At 41.2% G+C, this 15198-nt stretch overlaps 1 protein-coding gene across 1 annotated transcript in view; it reads left to right on the top strand.

The window, feature by feature from the left end:
* The first annotated feature begins 298 nt into the window (after positions 1-298).
* The window catches only part of LOC121629242 (sodium channel protein type 4 subunit alpha-like), a 265035-nt gene continuing 250135 nt past the window's right edge, over positions 299-15198 (top strand). Inside the window, exon 1 of the mRNA XM_041968881.1 lies at positions 299-439. The gene's annotated coding sequence lies outside the window, so the exon portion shown is untranslated. The remainder of the gene's footprint in view (positions 440-15198) is intronic.

Below are 15198 nucleotides of genomic sequence, written 5' to 3'. Positions count from 1 at the left end.
GTGGGGAGGAATTAAAATAGAAGAAGAAGAAATCAAAGTCCCTCCTGGAGGATTAAAGCTGGCTGAAGTTGGAAGGATGCAGGAGGACGCGGAGCACGCGGACTGAGGCAGCCCGGTGCGCACTTTACTCCCCCCACCTCCACCCTCTCCTCGGCCGAACTGACGCACCACAGTCCGGCTCTTCTGCCGCTGCTGGAGGGACGTTTCTGCCTCTAATTTTTCATTCGTGGATTTAATCAGCAAGCTTTTTCTTCCACTTAGAGATTTCTCAGCAAACACGCGTCTTCCCGGCGCTGCGCGGAGTTTTCCGCTCATGGATCAGCCACTTTGCGCCTGCACTCTGGATGGGATTTGGCAGCAGTGAGCGGGACGGAGCGGTGATGGTGTGAAGGAAAGAGTCGCAAACAGACCCGCAGTTTTTAACGCAGGAGTTTCACATGTGAGTACGCTTATTTTTTATTGATTAAAAGCTGGAAATGCGCATTTTGTTGCCCTGGGGGAGAACTCTAACCCTTTCACTTGATTCTAGCAATGAAAACACCTGCGGGACGAAAGAGAAACACTTTTATTAGTTAGAAACGTGGCTTTTTGATTTAAATCATCACGGTAATATGATTTTGTACAATTCCAAAGATAAAACTAATTTAAATATCATTATAATGCATAAGCTTCCTTTATATGAGCAAAATTAAAATATAAACATGATTAAAGGTATTTTTTTATGTTTAAAGCTACTATCAGCTGACGTAAACATGCGCGTTATTAATAATTTTGGCACAGGTCGCCGTGCTGTGTGACGCACACTATGGTGAACCCCAAAAACTCGTAGTTGAGAGTAGATTTCAGACGCTTTGTCCTCCTCGTCATACCCGCTCTGAGCTCCTTTCGCCCTCCAGAGAGTTTGTTCCTATGCAACCCGGCTCCTTAGCATCCGTGCCGAGCCGTGCCACTACACTTTCCATTAATTAACCGGGTTTGTTTATGCTTGACGAGATTCATTTGGGGCAGTTGGAACCTGCTGCTCGTCATATTCTGGCCTGTTTATGTCGTTGGTACAGCTGTAATATTCCTAGAATGAAGCTGCTGGTGATTCTTAAAATAAAATTTTCATAATAGAATATTTCTGCACTTCCCGTGACGTTTCCTCACTTTTCTTATTTCCATTATGACATTTATGTAATAATATTCTTGGATGTGGTGGATATTTGCACTTTTTTTTTTGCTCTTGTTTCCTGGAAGTCTTCATAATATTTCTGTGAACTTGAAAAGAAGAAAAACAAATTTACAGGAGAGAAACTGGTTGACTTGATGGGGATTTAAGATGCTAACGAGCTGCCATTTGTCTTACATTTTGCCAGTTGTTTTTTACTTAGGGTTTTAATAAGTTTGATGCCATTGGTAAGAGGTTAAACTGGGAAAAATCCGCATAAAGGCAAAAAGGGAATATAATGTAGAGCTTGTCGATGACTCCCTCAGTCGTGTTGCAGCAACAGCGGTTTTATATAACTCGGGTTCTATAACTCACCACAGAAAGCAGATATGATGGAGAGGAGAAACAGGATTAGTAATAAAAAACTCATTTTTTATGGTTCCTTTATTAATATGTAAATCCATAAATATGAGTCAGGAGGAGTGGAGGTAAAGACTAACAGGTGCATTAAAACATTTGTAAGTAAAAGTAAATGAAGTTTAGTTCATGAGGCTCAAACTGTGGTTCCATCAACCTGCAGATGAGCTTTTTTATTATTATTAATTAGTAAAACATATAAACTTGATGCTTTGTGCAGGAAAAAGTGCAAATCCTCTGAATATTCCTAATTTAGTAGAATGCAATAAAGAAAAGGGTTTTTCCACATCAGAATTTAATTTTTAATCAAAACAAAATATATTTGCATGTTTTCATGGATTGATAAATAGTTCCAGCTATTATGAGTAAATTAGATAAATCAGATTAAATTTCTCCTCTTTGAGAGCAGGATGACTCATTTAGAGCTGCTGACGGTATGAGAAGGTGCAGACGACTCTTCTGAGTCTGAGCTTTTTTCTGATTATGTGGACGTTCAAAAGTAAAATTTGATTTGTTTCTGTTGCTGGTTTTACTGGCAGATGTGACACGAGGAGCTTCGATTCTTAGATTTCCTCTTTCTAAAATAATGTTATCGTGATGTTGAGACATGAAGGTAATTTCTTCCTGATTCCTGCTAGTCTGAGGCGTGATGTTCAGAAGGTGTGTGTGTGTGTGTGTGAGAGAGAGAGATGTTTGATCCGTCTGTGTTCACGTCTTTAGTTGGAATGAACAGACTGGACCTGGTCTCTTAATGTGGAGGGTAAGTAAGGAGGAAAAACATGTGACACACAGGAAATCACCCTTCAGTCATCCGTCTCCACACCCCGACTTGTTGAGGTGTCCTTGAGCAAGGCTGCATATGACAGCCCAGAGTGCCCAGATGTCCTGACCTCTGACCTCTGACCTTTCCTGTGTTAGCTGCAGTGCTAACAGGAATTTCTCCGTCTGGGCATTCAGAGACTGAGGACATGATCAGAGAGGGAAGGCTCAGGATAGAGAAGGAGGATCGATGGATTACGTTATAGTTTGAATGTGACCTCAGACATCAGACATCAGACTCCAGTGAGAACAGTTTACGGCTCTGTTGTGCATGCTCAGATGTCTGGCCTGGGTCTGATTTGTGCAGTAAAAAAATAATAATAATAAAAAAAATAGATTTAGACCACTTTTACCTGCAAAGTCAAAATAGTCCAGGTGTGTATTTGCTTAAAAATGGAGCTTTTAATAGAAGAATGTGAAACAAATGTCAGTACAGAATATAAATGAGGTAATAGATGCATGTGTGTTAGCAGGAGTCAAAGTTTAGAAAAAAATCCTCAGGAAAAATAACTTTAATCAGAATTTAGAGTTTAATGAAGGAGAGCTGATCCAGAGGAAAATCATCTGTGGGGAGCATCACCGGTTTGGTGTTCATCCTGGCAAAAAGACTGATTACGTTCATGTGCCCTCTGGTGGTCATGAGAGGAACTGCATGGCGCTCATTTAGATGATGGTGGTATAACCTTAACCTTGTGATGTTATCACCCAAACAGGAAGTGACAGAAAATGTTGAACATAGTGGGAGTCACAACCGGGCGTCGCGCCTCCTGTCCCGCTTCGTTAAGACACTTAATGACTTTTTAAGGAAACGCTTGTGGTTGATGTTCGTATGAAGGAGGACGTTTAAGTGACCAAACAATCTACGATCAGAATAACAGGTCAGAATAATGTACAATTAGTCTTTGTTGGCTAAACCGTGTGAATGCATCAAACATTTGCTGGTGAGGTCAGTCAGTTCTTCCACTAAACCAAAGTATTTTTATAGTCGGTCAATTTCCTTGAAACAACTTGGTGTCAGATTTAAAACAATTGTGTGAACAGTCTGTGTTTCACTCATCAGTCTGACTGAATGAATGTAAACACATTGATCCAATGATATTTTTCCAACAAGTGCCCGTGGTGTTCATGTTACATAATCAAGAGGTGATTGCACTGAATTTTGATTAGATGGAAATCTGTCACGATCAGCTGTGTTCATCCATTAGATTAGTTTTAAACCAACAACTTTGAATCATTTTAATTAACCTAAAATTCAAGTAATTTTAAATGCTATGCAAACATGTTGGTTTGGTTTTCAGGAGCTTTTTGATTTGAAGGGCTTGTTGCAGCGGAGCACTGGAGTCCTGTATGAAGACGGATGCTGGTGGAGCCAGAGGAAGGAGATGTCTGAGAGTCCTGAGATGTCCTGCAGGAGCCAGATGAGGAAGGGATTGAAAAGAGGAGGAAAGATAGTGAGACAATGATAAAGACTAAAAAAGGAGGTCTGACTGACTTATTGATGTTGGAGAGGATGAGGAGAAGACATTGACCATTGACCAGCAGTTAAATTCCTCCTTTCTACATCTCTATAATGTCCTTATGTTAAAGCATCCCAGTGAAGGTAAATAAAATATCCCTGTTAGGAGCTAATAATATGCATTCAATAACATAAAGCTTCTACGTTGCTATGACGATGCATCCTGACTGTCTACCAGCTCTGGGACACCCCTCCTGCAGGTGCTGAATTGAGGGGGTTTGAACACAGCGCATCAGTGTGTGAGTGAAGTTTGGCCACCGACCATTGATGAAGACGAGACTAAACGAGCTAATAATGCCCCGACCGTACTTTCCTGAACATTTTTCACATCCTGATAAGAAAACGGAACTTTTAGCCCGTCACTTTCTGAGGTGTTGTTTTAAAAAATCTGGCTAATTTAACACGTGACCCACAATGAGATTGTGTCTGAAAAAGCGTCAGCTGTTCATGGTCCACCTGCAGGGGAGGGAAATGTAAACATCTGAGAATAAAATGGCCTGTTGGTATTTTCCTTTTAGTCTGTGGTCTGAGCTTTCAGGTGATTTACTGTAAGCGCTCTCATGCTGTAAGAAGGGAGGGGTGAAGTCGAGCTGAGGGTCACTCCACACCCCTGAAATGATCTGCTTGAGTAAAGGAGTAAATTCATGGAAGAAAAATGAGCTGCTGCAGCGTCTCTGTTATTTCAACCAAAGCAAGTTAATAACTTCTCACAAGAACTTCAGGAAAATGTCTTTTTTCATATCAGCCTGACTAGAGGATGGTGGGGTTCTCGGTTCTTGTTTTAGGGCCATGTGTTGGTTTTGAGAGTGAGTTGATGGGTTTTCACCAACCTGTTTCTGTGGCTTTAACCCTAACCCTATTTAACGTAGCATGTTTATATAACTCATCCTTTATCTGGATTCATAGCATATTATTCACACTTTGGGCAGGAGATAAATTAAGGAACTAAACTGTCAGATTGTGATCCGTTAAAATGAAAGAATCCCTCCGACTGTGGTGACGGTTTGGCGTCTCTGCAGCAGCGTACAGGTGAGCTGAGGGTGTGGCCAGCGCTCAGACATCAGCTGGTGTGGTCACAGGCTTTAAACAAATTATTTGAAAGAAGCTGAGGTTTTTAGCGTGCTTCGTCATGTTACAGCCTCCACACCTCAACACGACTCAGCTACAGAACAGGTGCGCCTGTGCTGTGCGTTTGGGAGGGTTTGCGTGTGTGCGATGCTGAACGTGGGTGTGGATGCATGTCAGAGTGTGTTTGTGTGTTCCTGTGTGTGTGCTTGTCCCCAGAGGGCATCATGCTGTTTGTTCAGCGTTGCAGCAGCAGGCCTGACCTTCTCTGTGGCGGCGCTGAGACAACAGGAGCTGCTGTTTGCGGCTCTCTGACATCAGTCCTGCAGGTCTGAGTCCAGCGTCCTGCTCATTACCTGCAGCTTTTGTGCAGGAAATCTGAGCAGAGTCGTCTTTACAGTCCTGTTCAGTGTTTGCTTTGCATTCGCAGGCTTTTTGTGTTTTCATTGCTGTTGCCTCCCACGACAAGCATGTTTCTTGTCACAGCCTAGTTATTAAAAATTAAAAGGTCAAGTGTGCTGGCATGAATGAGGAGCGCATCAGTGGCTGTATCCCCGATTAGAGGAGAAAAACAGCAGATTACAAGAAAAACTCAGTTATTCTTATATTTAATTCAAGTTAGGGATGTAACAATTACTTAATTTGATCATTTTATCATTTATCATTTATCATTTATCATTTATCATTTATCATTTATCAGTATCGTAACTTTACACAACAGATCATGTCTGGAACAAAACGGCAGATCAGGGCAACTTTTCCTGTTTCAACACACCTGATTGAAATAAAAAGCTACTGAGCAGATCTTGATTGGAACCATTTCCATTGAATCAGGTGTGTTGGAGCAGGGAAACCTGCAGAACTGCAGCTCTTGAGGACTGGAGTTACCTACCCCTGCACTAAACCAAACAAGCCATCCAACCATGGAAGCAGAGCAGGGTTCGTTTAAAGCGGAGCAAACAGGCCGATGTGGATGCGCCCTAAAGTCATAGCTGATGTCTTTCCTCCTTGGCATTGTGTAAACACACACCTGATTGCTGCAGACCAACACATTGCTTCTACATTTGATCTCAGTTTTTGTTCAGTAAATAATGAAATGGTGTGATTGATCATGTGTTGTCCATGTGAGGTTTACACATCTGTTTTTAAGGCCTGGTTGTGACCATATTATTTTTATCAAACCCCGATGCTTCAGTATTGGTTGGCATGTGCTAGAAACATGCAGTGCTAATATAAAACACCCCTTTTAAAACCTCAGCCAGCTCTGATTGATCAGCTTCATCAGGCCTTCAGTGTGGGTTGACTCAGCAACATTTCAGTGTTTTCTAGTAAGTCACAAACTCTAAAACATGGTTATGTTGCTCATTTGGCTTCTTCTCTGCTTCACTTTCTGTGGTCTGCATTGGTTGACACAGAGACACAAAACCTCCCCGTGTGTTTACAAGTGTGTGTTACAGAGTCCAGCCTGCAGTTTCTTTAAGAACTTGTTCTTCCATTCATACAGTAACTCATGTGCACAGCGGAGAGGAGACACCTCTGTTTCTTTGTTAGCTTCTAAATGATTATTTTTGTCACATGGAAGCTAAACAGCAGTATTTGTTGGCATACTCATGGAGCCAGCCTCTGTGAGAGTGTGTTTTCAGCCTGTGCCTGAGGTGTGTTATCAAGCCTTCAAAGTGTAATGAAAGTTAACCGGAGAAGAGGCACAACTCTGTGGATACGAAGGGAAAAAATGGTGTCAGAAGTCATCAGTGTGTGTTGTCTATTAATAGGCAGCAGCACTCTGTTGTTGTTTTTTAGTTGACAGAGTTCAGAGCTTGTTTGACCAAAAGACCAAGCTGAGGTCCGTGTCCTTTGCCAGTACTGATTTTGGACAGTTTTAAGGGAAGTTGCTGCACATTTCCCCCCAAAATGTCAGGTTTCAGCTTTTTATTGATATAATCCAGTGTAAAACATAGAAATGGTGGCAGCTTGGGCTACACACTGGAGTCCTTCACAGCCCTCTGTCAAAAATTCAGTGATATTCTTTAATAGCTGGTCCAAAGGCCGCTGTGCCGATGACTCATGTAAAGTGAAATACCAAAGAGCAGCATGTGTCAGCTTTAATAGAGCTCCGACTGTCAACATTTTCTTAAGTGAGTGTTCGAGGCAACACAAGGCAGCTGACGGAGGAACAAAGAGAACAGATAGCTCCTGAAAAAAAAATCTTAAGAGAGATGTCTTGGAGTTTTTCTAGTAAGCTTTGATTTATATAAACTGGCACAATAAATGAAGAAATGAATGTTTGGTGGATATGGTAATGTATTTGTGTGAGTATGGGGTCTTACGTTATTGACTCTTTTTGTTGTTTATTGGATTTTTTTTTCATTTAAAGCTGTTAAAATTAAATGCAAAAATGGTGAAGCTTAGCACCGATCAGGCAGATAGGAAACACATTTGGGCACAAATGTTTGGTATTAATGGTTCAGTTACACAACTATGCAGATGACACTCAGATCTATGTCACTCATGGCGGATGAACGTGGGCCTGTAGAGTCACTCTGTTCCTGTACTGAACAGATCAGTGTGTGGACGCAAAACAACTTCCTCCAGGTAAACTCAGACAAAACTGAAATGATTGTCTTTGGTCCCTAGAAACAAAGAGAAAGTCACCTCGAGGCTTTCTGTCTAAAACCTAAAAATCAGGTTAGAAATTTGGGGCCAATAATGGACTCAGACTGGAAGCCAATCAATAATATCAGCAGCCTTTTACCACCTAAAAATATTCTAAAAATCAAAGGAATAGCATCCAAATTTGATTTAGGGAGATTAATTGACACGTTTGTCTTGAGCAGGTTAGATTATTGTAACGGCTTGCTCGCTGGCCTCTCTGAACAAGCTGCAAAAAACTGTAGTACATTCAAAATGCTGCTGCTCGAGTCCTGATTAGAGGCAGAAAATATGACCACATTTGTCTAGTCTCTGCACTGGCTTCCTGCTGCTCAGAGAATAAACTTTAAAAGCAGCGTCAACCAGATATTTTCATTCTGTTGATATTTTTATACTTACGTTCAGTTAGGAGACAGTAACTCGGGATGTACAGAAGGGTTCTGGGCGGGTGGGGGAGGGCACATGCGCTTTGTTTGTATGTGTGTAAGATTGTGTGTAAAAGAGAATACACTGAGGTGTGTTTTATTTTCCAGTGTGTGAAGACTTTAAAATTTTGTTTTTAATAAGCATAATTTTTTTTATTATGTGAAGAACTTTGTGTTGCTTTGTGCATGAAAAGCGCTCTATAAATAAAATTTGATGATTTAATTTAAAACAGCTCTGCTTGTGTACAAGTCCTTCCATGGTCTAGCACCAAGGTACATCTCTGACATGATATAATAATAATAATAATAATAATAATAATAATAATAATAATAATAATAATAATTAAATTGATATAGCGCTTTTCAGGGAACCCAAAGTGCTTTACATTGTGTCCATTTTACATTCACTCCTCACTCGTACCTGCTCATGCTAAGCTACTTGTGTAGCCACAGCTGCCCTGAGGCAGACTGATGGAAACATGGCGGCCGATCCACGCCTCCGGCCTCTCCGACCACCACCGAACATCCATATCCACATTCATCCACCAGCGATGCCACACTGGAGGCAGGGACGGGGAAGTGTCTGGGCTAAGCGCTCTGCAGCTAAAGTCTGGAACAGTCTGCCTGAAGATGTGGGACAAGCATCTATTATGCCAGCGTTTAGGACAAGGCTGAAAACGATTTTATTTGGCTGTGCTACTGGCAGCTGAATTTAGTTATTTTATTGCTGTGTTATCTGATTTTAATCTTTAAATTTATTTAAGTTTTTACTGTTAAACGTTTAGATTTGTGTTTGCTGGAAGGCACATTGAGTTGCTTTCTCTGTAGGAAACGTGTCTTATAAATAAAACTGCACATTCCTTACAGCGTGTTGAAAATATCCTGATCTGGACCTAATTTTGGTTACAGAATATGTTGAATGGGTCAGATGACAAGTTGTCTCTGTGGTTGAGTCGTGTCCTTAAAATGCTGAAAAATAGAAGTGAAGCACAATAACGTTGCTTTTCTCTGTGACCTGCAACAAATTTGAGCTCTAGTTTTAAACTAGCTTATAGTGAGGTGAAACAAGCAGCTCGGACTGGTTAGATGAGGCCAGATACTATTTGATCTGAACTGAAACCGACTCAAAGAGCACAAAACTACGGCAGCTCTGAGGTCCCATTAACACCACCACAGGCAGTGTGGTCGACATCAGGTGTGTGGTGGAGACATGTTGTGGACTTTTTAGCTGAGCTCTGATTTATCTCCACCTGCTCCATGACACGTGCACCTCTCTTCAGGTGTCTGCGGGCGTAAATCAAAAAGCACTCCAAGCTGGTCACATGCCTCCACGTCTGCATTTGGCAGCGAAATGATTGGCCGGTTGGTGCTAGCGTGTGTTTGTTGGCATGGAGTGTGTGTGTGTGTGATGGTTTACTGCTTCTGAGGTGCAGGGTAGCGTTATTAATCACACTGTGTGGATGCGTCTGCTTCTCCGTCTTTGTAAAATCACTGAAATGTAGAGCGCAAACAAACGCACCATGCTGTGATTTCACCTGGGTTGCCCTGCTGTGCTCCAGCAGCTGCTTTAAAATACAGCTTACGAGTAAATATGAAGAGGCTTGTTGGTGTTTCCACAGAAATCATATGTAGAAATATCTCAAGTTGGACACGTTTATATGCATTCACGTATCAAAAGTCTAAAGAATGTGATGGAGGAGGTATTTGATGTTGTGGATTTCTGTTTGTGTGTGTTTTAGTTGTGTCTGAGGAGCTGCTTCCAGTTAGTTCAGGCTGCTCATGAAAAAAAGATTTTAAATAAGCAGGTTCCTGGTTAAATAAAACATGCGAAGTATTTATTAACAGAAGTCCAGTTTGTAGAATAGAGTGGCATCCAGCAGCACAAAGTGCACAAGTCCTCCACCAACTTCCAAACTACAATGCTGTCATTTACTTGTTTCTGGGACAAGTTGTGGTTTTGTTATTAGGGGTGTGGATCCTTTATAAATACACGGAGTATCATACACACACACAATTTGATTGGATGGAAAATAGTTTGATACATTTCCTAATTTATTTAATGTTCAAAATAATTTATTATTGCATGTGGAAAATAAACCAATTTCATAAATGTGCCACTGGATCGCCACCATCAGCTGCTTATATGAAGACCAGGAAAAGTATTTTTGGTACTTCATGGTCTACCGACACAAAAAAGAAAACAAGTGGTTGACTTGATCCGTTTGTTGGTGAAATACAGTGAAGCTGACCGTATCTGTAACGTATGTAATACACAGCTGTCACCCTCAGCCCCTCTGCAAGACGGCAGATCTTTAGCACTAACTCAGACAATAGATGCTGCCTTTATCTTTGACAGAGCAGAGGAAGAACTCTTCCATGTCTGTGCCTATATCTTGCTTATTGTTGCTGTCTCTGCTAGCTGTGTTAGCATCCTGAGATTCACCATGACGACTAACCAGGTGATGCTGCTGGACTTCCATGAGGCTCTACAGACTTTGATCCAATGCTCCTTTTCTGTTAAAGATCTCACAGCACAGATAGATGGGAGATGTGGGTAAGGGGAACGGGTTCAGTAGTGGTTCAGCTGACTGGGATTCGAGCCTGGAAGTGCTGAGGGTAACGTCACCCATGGAGCGGTCCGTGATCTAACTGCTTTGGATTAACCCCGTAACCTCCTCACTACTTCCCCAGTATGCGGACACGCCACCTGCAGTGAGAAAAGCAATTCGTTAGCATGAGCCGGCTGTGTGCTATAGAAACACGAAACGGGATGTTTAGGTCCATGTTTGTGATGAAAGGAGCAGCAGGTTAAAGGCCTTTAAAATCACATGTTTACAAGCCGTTCAAGTGGAATGACAGCAGTCTTCAGATGGTATGTGCAACAAGCCTTAACGATCTCTCTTTCTCTCTCACACACTCACACACACACACACACACTCACACACCGCTGTTTATTAACACCAGGTCGGCCTCCGGCTGCGCTCTCGGCTGACCTTGGAGGCACCCGGCTTGTTTTGAGGTCTTTTGATTTATCAGCGACATGTGGAGTCACTCGACCTCCTGTTAACATGGCCGACACTCCTGCTCCTCCTCCACCTGTTCAGCCACCAGCACCTGCTCCTCCTCCTCCTTTTAGAAGTTGAAACCTCTCTTCGGTATGTTCTTTTTATGGATAATGAGAGTTGATTGCAGAAATGCGTTTCAAACGACGAAACAAAGAGCTTTGCAGAGTAGAAAAGTTCAAACCTGAAGCAGTGGAGGGATTGTTCTGAAGTATATTGTAAATTTAGAAATTCTGGGGTTTTTTGTTTCATGGCACCTTATCTTTTTTTTCAGGAGAGGCTTAAAAAGAAAAAAGTGTGGCGGTTCTACTTCAACTCTTTGAGGAGGAAATGGTGGGACAGAAGCCAAGGGGCTGATGGGAAATGTGGTTTTGTTGCTCTGCATTGGGAGGCCTCCATGCTGCTTCACCTGGTTCAGAGTGTAGAAACATTAAATGTGACTCAGATCCATGATGATTAAAAAGCTGCTTGTAGTAAATCTCTGCTCATCTCGGCTGCAGGCAGACATTTTAAAACACTTTGCAGCTTGTGATTTATTTTAACGAGAGGCGGCCATGTCAAACACCTCCACCTCCGTCCCCCATCTCATCGTCGTCCTTCCTCTCTTTATTTTCACATGTCTCATTTCTCCTCCTCCTCATTCTGTCGCTTGACATGAGTCCTTATGAATCACATGTTCTTTACAGACACCTCACTTCCACGAGCAGGCCTCATGCTTACCACCACTCTCTCTTTGAATAGATACAGGAAGTAATTCATGTTTTACATCTTTGCTTCTTGAAGAAGGAAGAAAGAACAGGATAAAATCAAATAAAAGAAACTTACTTGAACTGATATTTCAGGTGTTCTGTAGCTACAACCGCCTGCTGGGAGGGTTTTTGGACGGATTTCACTGAAAGTTTGCATTAATTTAGACCTGAGTCTGCAACATGTACTAAAAAAAGAGCCATTTTTCTTTCTGTTGTAACCAGGGATTAAAAAGCCTTCTTCTTTCTATTTCCACTTATAGTCTTTACCAAAATACTTTTTTATTTTTGGTTCTTAAAAATCAAGCAAATTAACAGAAAAATACGGTATCAGAACATTATAAGGAAAAATGTAATAAAATTAGCTGGAAATGCAGCAAAATATGCTAAAAGAATTAAACAGTCCGATGTCATTTTTTACTGTTGAAAATAAATATTCTGAAAAGAAAGTTGTGTTAAAAATGTGAAATTCATACAATAAAGAATAAAGTATACTTGAGATCTGGATTTGGTTTAATTTGACATAGAAGCTTTAGTTATTCATTATTTGATCAATAGCACCTAAAAACAGGAGGACATCAGTAATAATAACAGGAAAGATTAAACAGACAATAAAAACTGATTTCAGTTGACCTTCAGCTCTGTGTCAGTATGTGTGTATCCAGGAAGCAACAATAAAACCTGCTGATGAGAGTCGGGCCTCAGATGGAGCTTATTTTAAGGTATCGGACTGGAGCAGGTGGGTCCGCTTGCCAGAAAGCTTTTCGATCTGTATTTTGGCATTTTGAAGCTCCCTTTTTTCCCTGGCTCTCTGTCTCACATGGAAGCTCGACGTCTCCGCTGGCTCCAGCACAGACGGGAACTCAGCCGGCCAAGCTCTGGCCCGGTTTGGCTGCAGTTCGTCTCATTCTTTTCTTCCGTGGTTTGGAAACGGCGTGATGGAGGTCGACACCTCTGTGAACAGCTGACAGCATCTCCGTGGTTCCAGCTCGGGGTCAGGGAGAGGCTGGAGCGTATCCCAGCATGCACTGAGAGCAAGGTGGCGGCCAGGTTCCTGTCTGCGTGAGTTACTGATCCTGCAGCCAGACACATTTAAAAAATGAGGGTCAGAGAGTTGGCAGAATTTCAGCAAAGAAATGGACATTTTGGTAAAACTCTGCGTTTTCTGGAGGAAACCGTCCAACTCTATGATTAGAAAGAGCCCAAAAATATAAAATGCATCAGTTTCACAAGGTTTAAATCCCAAATCCGAGCCAGGTAGGGTCTTCTTTGTAATGATCAGCTGGAACTTCGTTCAGTGTTTCAAGCCTTGAATACACATGCAGCACTTTTTGTTTTATTTACTCATTTTAGAATTTAAATTCCCTTCACCAGTTAGGATTATTTATAACATTTATTTTTAATAATAAATAAATCCTTTTAAATTACACGTTGTAAAAAAAACAACAACAAAAAAGTAAAATCATCAAGGTGTCTGAATGCTTTTGTAAACTACTGCTTAAAAACAAGTAAAATATATAAAAGCAGACTGCAGGAGGAATTAATGACCCGTTTGTACATAAAACTACTTTTATGTGACGATGATTTAAATCTCACTGTGATTATTTATACGTTTTTACTTTAAAAATGAGGACAAACAGGTTTCACTGCACATCTTTATTATTATTGTTAATTTTCATTCATTCTTTTATTGGTTATTTTTCCTCGTCTGCGTCTGCAGTTTGTCCGTCTCATGGTTTTTAGGGGCAAATTAAAGCCGGCTGGTACGAACTTTTAACATGTGAAGAGGTTGGTGTTCACAGTCTAAGATTAAAGATACCAAATATTTTGAGGGTTAACTGTAGAAAACAAAAAAGTAAAGCTGAAAAACATCTTTAAGAAGATTCATGAGGAGATTTAGGTTAATGATGCCCAAACTGGAGACCATGGTGCCTCTTCGCTCTGCACACACTCAGCCTTTTCAGGATGCTGTTGTTTATGAAATCATGATAAAAATCACTTGTTTGCTTCACCTGTTTGAAACAGCATCACCAACTACACGAGCACATTTTTCTCTGCAGACTTCAGATTTTAGTAACTTTTGTGCTGCTAATAAGTGGAAGAAGTGGAATAAAATCCAACTCACACATCAAAGTCGCGTGTGTGTGAAGCATCAGAGAGAAAATCTCGTTTATTCATTTCTAAAATTTATGAGCTTGTAATATCTCCCGTGTGAGAGTCTTTAACCCAACAGATCACCACAGCTTTTCGAGCATGTCACACATGTGATTTACAGAGTTTAATTTAGTTCTGTACGCTCACCCTCTTTAAAAACCCCTTTGGGGGCTTTTCTATTGATCTGAAGGACCAAACGTGAGGGTGTTTTCTCTCATAACGGGAGTCTTTAATATGTCTGAGATGAAAGATTTGTCCTGACAGTGGCTTTGGTTTTATTGTGAGCTGGTGTTTTTCTCCGTGAGCAGAGGAAGATGAAGGTTTCGCTCTGGTTTGATGGTTGGAGGTCAGTTAAAACAGACAGACTTCTGGAGGCAGATGATCAGAGATGATGCTCTGAGAGAGACGCAGATCGATGACAGGCTGCCATGTTTGTCAGCATGTGATTGTCAAGGCCTGTGTGTGTGTGTGTGTGTGTAGGTGTGTGTCCATGTGTGTGTGTGTGTGTGTGTGTGTGTGTGTGTGTGTGTGTGTGTGTGCGTGCGTGAGAGAGATGGGTGGTTAAGTGTCCTTGAGGCGCATTGCAGCTTCATCTGTTTACTGGTTTACCAGCATCCTGAGCAGACAGGAAGCAGTCATACAGTCGCAAGTCGTGCAGATCATCCATCAGCTGGTCTATAGACGGATGGCATGGCCTTGTATCTGCACTTTGTGTGTGTGTGTGTGTGTGTGTGTGTGTGTGTGTGCATGTAGGCAATAAAAAGACAGGACTTTAACTTTTGAAAGGGGTGATTGCCAGGCTCATGTGCAGTCTAATGGTTTATTTTGGACCTTCTTGTCTGTGTATCATGAAGTCTGGTGACTCAGATCTGTGTATTAGAGCTGCACAGTGCATTCAAATGTCCTGTAAAGACATTTTGACTTGCAGTGTATAAATAAGGGCCACACACTCAAAAAGACTTTGAATGAAAATAGACAAAAACAACCATGGAAGTTTTATTAGATTAGATTCATTATTTTATTTAATATAATGTTTTATAACATCATGAAATTCTGTTATTCCAATTTAATGTACTTGGGTCAAACCAACTTTTAATTAATAATGATTGAACTTAATTACTGCCACTTGATCTAATTTTATTTATTTTAGATGATCCAATTTAAAATGTTTTGGTCCAACTCAGTTCTGCTGGTT

Source organism: Melanotaenia boesemani, chromosome 18 (assembly GCF_017639745.1).
Source record: "Melanotaenia boesemani isolate fMelBoe1 chromosome 18, fMelBoe1.pri, whole genome shotgun sequence".
Taxonomy (NCBI): Eukaryota; Metazoa; Chordata; class Actinopteri; order Atheriniformes; family Melanotaeniidae; genus Melanotaenia; species Melanotaenia boesemani.
Note: the sequence above shows the minus strand (reverse complement) of the source record. Positions and strands in the feature narration are given on the sequence as shown.